Genomic DNA, 6566 nt, shown 5'->3' on the forward strand with positions numbered 1-6566 from the left:
GTTTCTGTACCTAATAATGGCTCATGTACTAAATGTCTGTCATAAGAGAGGTCTTATGAGCCTTGACAAAGCCACGAGACACATCCAGAATTCAGTGTGCCATCACCTAGCACTATAAGAATTCTATCTCCTAGGAAGTATGTGTAAGAATGTAGGATTCTTGTCAAGTTCAAAAGTCTTTGGATCAAAGCAGAATGAGATTTGTATATGACAGCCACATACAAAATCAATCAAGCAATAAAATGGCTACAGACTTTGGAATGTAGACAGAAAAATTAGGCAATACATGGATTATGAATCCAGGAACATGGGCTATGGGAACATCCCTCACTTGAAGTTAAGGGTCACTGACGTAAAGTCCAGTGTGGCTTGTTGGGGATTTGGACAGACCAGCATCTGGTGTTTGCAGAAGAGGGAGTAGACAGAATAACGGCCTCCCAAGGATGTCCATGTCCTAATCTCCAAAACCTGTATACATGCCATTATATTACCTCACATGGAAAAAGAGACTTTGCAGATGTGATTAAGGATCTTGAGATAGGAAGATGACCCTGGGGTACCCGGCAGGCCCAGTGGAATCACAAGGTCCTTACAAGAGAAAGACAAATGAGTTAAAGCCAGAAAAAGGTGATATGATGATGGAAACAAAGGTCAGAGAGAGAGGGAGATTTGAAGATACTATACTGCTGGCTTTGCAGATAGAGAAAGGGTTCATTAGTCAAAGAATGCAGACAGACTTTAGAAGCTGGGAAGGGCAAGAAAACAGATTCTCCACCTAGAGCCTCCAGAGAGAATGCAGCCCTGCTGACCCATTTTAAATATCTGGCCTCCAAAACTGTAAGATAATAATAAATGGGTGTTGTTTAAAGTCACATAGGTTTGAAGTAATCTGCCGCAGCAACATAGGTCACCAATATAGAAGGCTTCCCTCAGATTTAATGGGATGATCTCATAGTTTCCTTAATTGGAGTAAAAAGAATTGCCCTAGTTGTCTTCCACTCCAGACCTGTGCCCAAAGGAACCTCTGGCTCTACAATAGGTATATGAGCACATAACTTTTATTCATACCAAGAATGAGATCTGAGACATAAAAATCTTCAAATACATCAGAAACATTAAGATTTTTGTGTTGAAGAATATGTTAAAACTTACTTAGTTGTTTATATTGTCATGATGTTAAAAATTTGAACTTTCAGAGTGGCAGCTTATAATGCCAATTTAAAACATGTCATTGAGTACTTGATTTAGATTTGTGATTTTAAGTCAAAACTATAGTACATTAATTTTCTATTTTAGAATATTTTAAATAACTTTAAGTCCACTGATTTACATAATATTCATATTCTATATCTATGTGTGTACACATATATGTACACACACATATATATGGTTCAAGCAATTCTCCTGCCTCAGCCTCCCAAGTAGCTGGGATTATAGGTGCCCACCACCATACCCAGCTAATTTTGTATTTTTAGTAGAGACAGGGTTTCACCATGTTGGCCAGGCTGGTCTCCAACTCCTGACCTCAGGTGATCCGCCCTCCTCGGCCTCCCAAAGTGCTGAGATTACAAGTGTGAGCCACTGCGCCTGGCCTAAGTCATTTAAGTGTTCAGAAAGTTTTGCTGAATGAGATAACTGAAGGACCTAAGACAGAAATATAATCTGTTAAATGTACAAATGTGATATAAAATATTCAAGCCTTTTAATTAAGTCACAAATGAGACAAACATTAGTCAAATGGTTTTTTTTAAAGTAATTGAATAAAACTAGGCGAGTAAATAAATAAAATGATAGAATTTGTAAGGTTGACTCAAAAGCTCAAGGAACAACTAGGCTTCTGAACTTGTAAATGTAATAAGCTGAATATCAATTCTTTTTTACACCCAGCACCATCCTTGACCAAGCTGTGACATCTCATTATCAGTGGCCTATAAGGCATTTGATCCTAAGTTCAAACCAAGTGGCAGGATGCAAGCCACATATGAAGATGTACATTTCTGTGCAAAGTCACTTTTTCTTTCCCATTGTAATTGGATGCCCTTCTTATTAGCACTTTGAATATTTGTTCCTTTTGTCCCTACTGGAAATCACTGGGGTGAATAATGTAAAACCAGTTGATCGCCTACCTGGCAGACAAAACATGTGCCTAGAGCTAAAGCAAAAATTGCCTTCAATTTTTTTTTGAAAAATCAGCATTTGATATTTAAAAGGAAAAGTAATGTTCATGGAAAAACACTAACTTCCTGGTTTGGAGTTCTTGTTTAAAAGATGGGGCCTCGTTATGTCATTCAGGCTGGAGTGCAGAGGCACAATCATGGCTTACTATAGCCACTAAATCCTGAGCTCAAGCAATCCTCCCAGTTTAGCCTCCCAAGTAGCTAGGACTACAGGCACGTGCCACCACACCTGGCTAATTTTTTAACTTATTTTTAGAGACAGGGTCTTTCTGTCTTGCCCAGGCTGATCTCAAACTCCTGGCCACAAGCAATCCTCCTACCTGGGATTATACGCCTGAGCCACTGCATCTTGAGATGCACCTTGGAATTATTTTTCATTTTGAGGTACATATTCGAGGGAAGCAGTATCATCTTTTTAGGGCTTAGGATTTCTAAGGATCATAAGCTGCTTTGCAAAATCACCTCTAAAATGAGCAGAGAGCTTGCTTGGGCAGCACATATACTAAAACTGGAGTTGTACAGGGAAGATTAGTGTGGTCTCTGTGCAAGGATGACACACAAATTCGTGAAGTGTTCCATATTAAAAAATAATAATAAAATAAAATAAAATAAGCAGATAATCAGTGCAATGGCCCAGACATAATAGAGCAAGACCTCTCCCGCCATCTGTTGGTGATAGGTGGTTTCCCATGCTCACTGAGGTTAGTGGCAGACTTTGATGGGGACCCACAGCTTTGCTCATAGCTATGAAGTTTGTAAAGAAGAAATGTCTGACCATCCTATTTAAAACTGCAACATGCTCACCCCATGGCATCTAGCATTCCCAATTCCTTTTCCCTATTTTATTTCTCTCTCTGATACTTCTCACCTTCTGACACACTAGGTTTCGCTTGCTATTTTTCACTTCTGTACCAATCAGGGCATAAATTAAAATCAGCATGCCAAGGCAAAGGGAACCATGGCATCTTTGCACACTCTGGGGGTATGAAAGTTCTTGGTGCTCAGGGAATGCCATCCCAGGCCATGATGGTAGATGGGTGGCCATGATGGACAATATGGTCAGATTTATGACTGGAAAATAATTGCAGGGTGGTTTAGTTGTTGATTGGCTTGTTTTCTCTCTCTTCTGTCACTGCCAAAATGTAAGCTCCAAAGGGAGAGAGATTTTTGTAGCTTTTGTTCACTGTTTGTGGTAGAAGCAACTAATTTCCTCAGTAACAAATAATTCTCTCCTTCTTTCTTATAGTAACAGACCACCCACCTCCACTTAGTATGAGCTGGGCATGTGGTTGCCAGCTGGAAAGTACATTTCCCAGCCTCACTTGCAGCTAGGTGTGGCTATGCCAATAAAATATTGCCAATACGTTGTAAATAACAATTGTGCTTTACCTTCTCTGTCTTGCCTTCAAACAATTCCTGCCTTCCTGCAGGCTGGAGGCAAACCTTGCGAGGAGGAACCATATGAGGACAACGGCTTTGAGAATGGCCAAGACACAAAAAGAAGGATCTTAGTCCTCTGATGTTAGGGAGGAGAGTCACCTACCAGTCCCAGAGTACCTGCTACCTCTGGACAGCAAGTAAGAGAAATTAAAGTCTACCTTACTCTGGAGTCTCTTTGTTACAGCCTCTCTTATGGACTGAATTTTGTCCCCAGTCTTTACCCCCCGAATTCCTATATTGAAGCCCTAACCCTAATGTGACTGTATTTGGAGATACCTATAAGAAGGTAATGAAGGTTAAGTGAGGTCAGAAGGGCAGGGCTCTAATCTGATAGAAATGGTGATCTTGTTAAGAGGAGGAAGAGACACCAGAAATCTCTGTCTCTTTTTCTCTGCGCATACACACAGAGAAGAGGCAATGTGAGAACACAGGGAAAAGAGGCCTGTTTACAAGCCAGAAAGAAAGGCCTCCCCAGAAACCAACCCTGAGAGCACCTTGATCTTGGACTTCCAGCCTCCAGAATTGTGAGAGAATAAATTTCTGTTGTTGATACCACCCTGTATGTGGTATCAAACTCATGCTGTCTTAGCCTTGACCTTAACTGAAAGTGCTGCACCCAAGCCTTAGATGAGTGCCTAAAAATTAGTAGATATGCAATAAACATTACTTGGTTAAATAAATACAATGCAAAGACAATATTTAATTTTGGCAGTGCTACACAAATATAAATGATTACTGGACTCTCATTGAAATTGTACATCTATTTATCCACCCACCCATTCATCTTTTTGTCACCTTGGTTGTGTTTACAACGAAAATAAAGTCTCATCTTTAAGCTCTTACTGTTTCCTTCACTCCCACAGCCCATCCCAAATCTATCAGTTGTCAGCTCCTATTAATTTTATCACCTATATCTCTCTATAGTTGTTTCTTTTTCCTACCATTACAATGATCACCTCTCCAGGTCTCATTTATCTCTTACTTACTCTATAAATGCTTCCAAAACTTTCTCTCTTCAATCTCTGTACTTGATCTATTGCAGAGACTTTTAATTGCCTCTTTCAAATTCATTTTGCTTTCTTTCCTAGGAACAGATCCCTCATTTTATTTTCTATGGCAATGTACCGTGTGAAACAACCCCATTTCTCCACTACTCCTACAACCACATGACTAAATTCTGACTAAGGAGATATAAGTAAAATATGTTAGGTAAGGTTTCTGAAAAATTTCTTTAAAAGAACAATAGAGAACTGAAAATATGCCACTTTCTACCCTTCCCCCTACTCCTGGTTTTTTTTTTTTTCCTGTCACCTGGAAATTTGGGAGTGATTGCTGGAGCTCCAACAGTCATACTGAAATATGGAAGAATGAAGAGAGAAGGAGAAAGAGAAATGAACTCTGTCCCTGATGAAGTCGTGGAGCTGCCATGCTAGTTCTGGACTGCCTACCTCCTACATAACAATGAAATATACTTTTACATAACAATGAAATACACTTTTTTTCTTTTTTTTTTTTGAGACAGAGTCTCGCTCTGTCGCTCAGGCTGGAGTGCAGTGGTACCATCTCAGCTCATTGCAAGCTCCACCTCCCAGGTTTATGCCATTCTCCTGCCTCAGCCTGCCAAGTAGCTGAGACTACAGGCACCCGCCACCATGCCCGGCTAATTTTTTGTATTTTTTTTTTTTTTTGTATTTTTAGTAGAGACGGGGTTTCACTGTGTTAGCCAGGATGGTCTCGATCTCCTGACCTCGTGATCCACCCGCCTCGGCCTCCCAAAGTGCTGGGATTACAGGCGTGAGCCACCACGCCCAGCCTGAAATACACTTTTAAATATGTGAGCCATTGCAGTCAGATCTCTGTAATTAGCTGCTGAACACAATTCCTAACTGATTACGGAGCCCATGCCTTCACTGCTGTCAGCTTAAGCTTGCTGATGCACATTTTGAGGGCAGCTATTTTGCTAGCACTGATGCAGGGCTGAAAAGGATATGAGAAAACACTTTATCCTGGAAAGTAAGTGGGAAGACTATCCATAGCCTCATTTTACACATGAAAAAAACTTAGGCTCAAGATCATACAGTTAGTAAACACCAGAGAAAGGATGAGAACTGAAGCCTCAAATGATGCTGAGTGATAGCAAGGGGTGGGACTTTGGTGTAAGCTCTGGGGTTTGGAGTTTGTACACAGGCACATGCATGTGTTCAAACACACACACACACACACACACACACACACACACACACACACACAAAGGGAATTTGAGTGGATGCCTGCTTCTTTTCTTCATGTCTCCATCCCATCTCCCCTTTTCTCTTCTGGAAACCATCTCTTTTTCAGTTGAAGCTGTTGATCACCTGACTCTAGACTGGCACAGGATCCCAGGTCTCTTGATATTGTGATTGGTCCAGAAGTGGTCATGTGACCCAATCAGAGCCAAACAGAGTTCTTCTTTGGGAGATGACTACTTATTCACTGTGTGTGAACTTAAGCCTATTTGCAACTCTAAGGCTCTGTCTCCTTGGTGTATTTTGTGGTTGTGAGGATGAGGTGAAACAATAAAAGTAAAAGGCCTGGCATATAGTGGCTGTTTGATTATCATTTGCTTCTAGTAGACATGTTTAGAAAGCTCTCATTTTTCCTTGGACACCATACAGGGTAGGAACTACACACGAAATGAACAATTGAGCACCCAAAGTGCACATAAATATTTTGTTTTGTTTGCTCATTTGTTTCCCAAGAGGGAAAAATTCCTAGTTTCCAGAAGAACCACTTTAATTGACTTCCATGATGAAAAGACAGATCTTATGGACAATCCTCATCCCTATCTGTCTTTAGAATTGCAATTGTAATAAATGAAATAAAATCTTCACTTCTTCTCAATCTGGAAACTAGAGACACTCTTACTCCAACTTGAATCAAGAGTCCAGAAACTATGCGAAACACAAATGG

General features: G+C 40.4%; 1 non-coding gene across 1 annotated transcript; it reads left to right on the top strand.

The window, feature by feature from the left end:
- Positions 1–2659: 2659 nt before the first annotated feature.
- On the top strand, positions 2660–2762 carry LOC115892097. The gene has a single exon (XR_004051985.1). It is a non-coding gene; the product is annotated as a U6 spliceosomal RNA (small nuclear RNA).
- The last annotated feature ends 3804 nt before the right edge of the window (positions 2763–6566 follow it).

The sequence above is a fragment of the Rhinopithecus roxellana genome, chromosome 1 (genome assembly GCF_007565055.1).
Source record: "Rhinopithecus roxellana isolate Shanxi Qingling chromosome 1, ASM756505v1, whole genome shotgun sequence".
NCBI lineage: Eukaryota > Metazoa > Chordata > Mammalia > Primates > Cercopithecidae > Rhinopithecus > Rhinopithecus roxellana.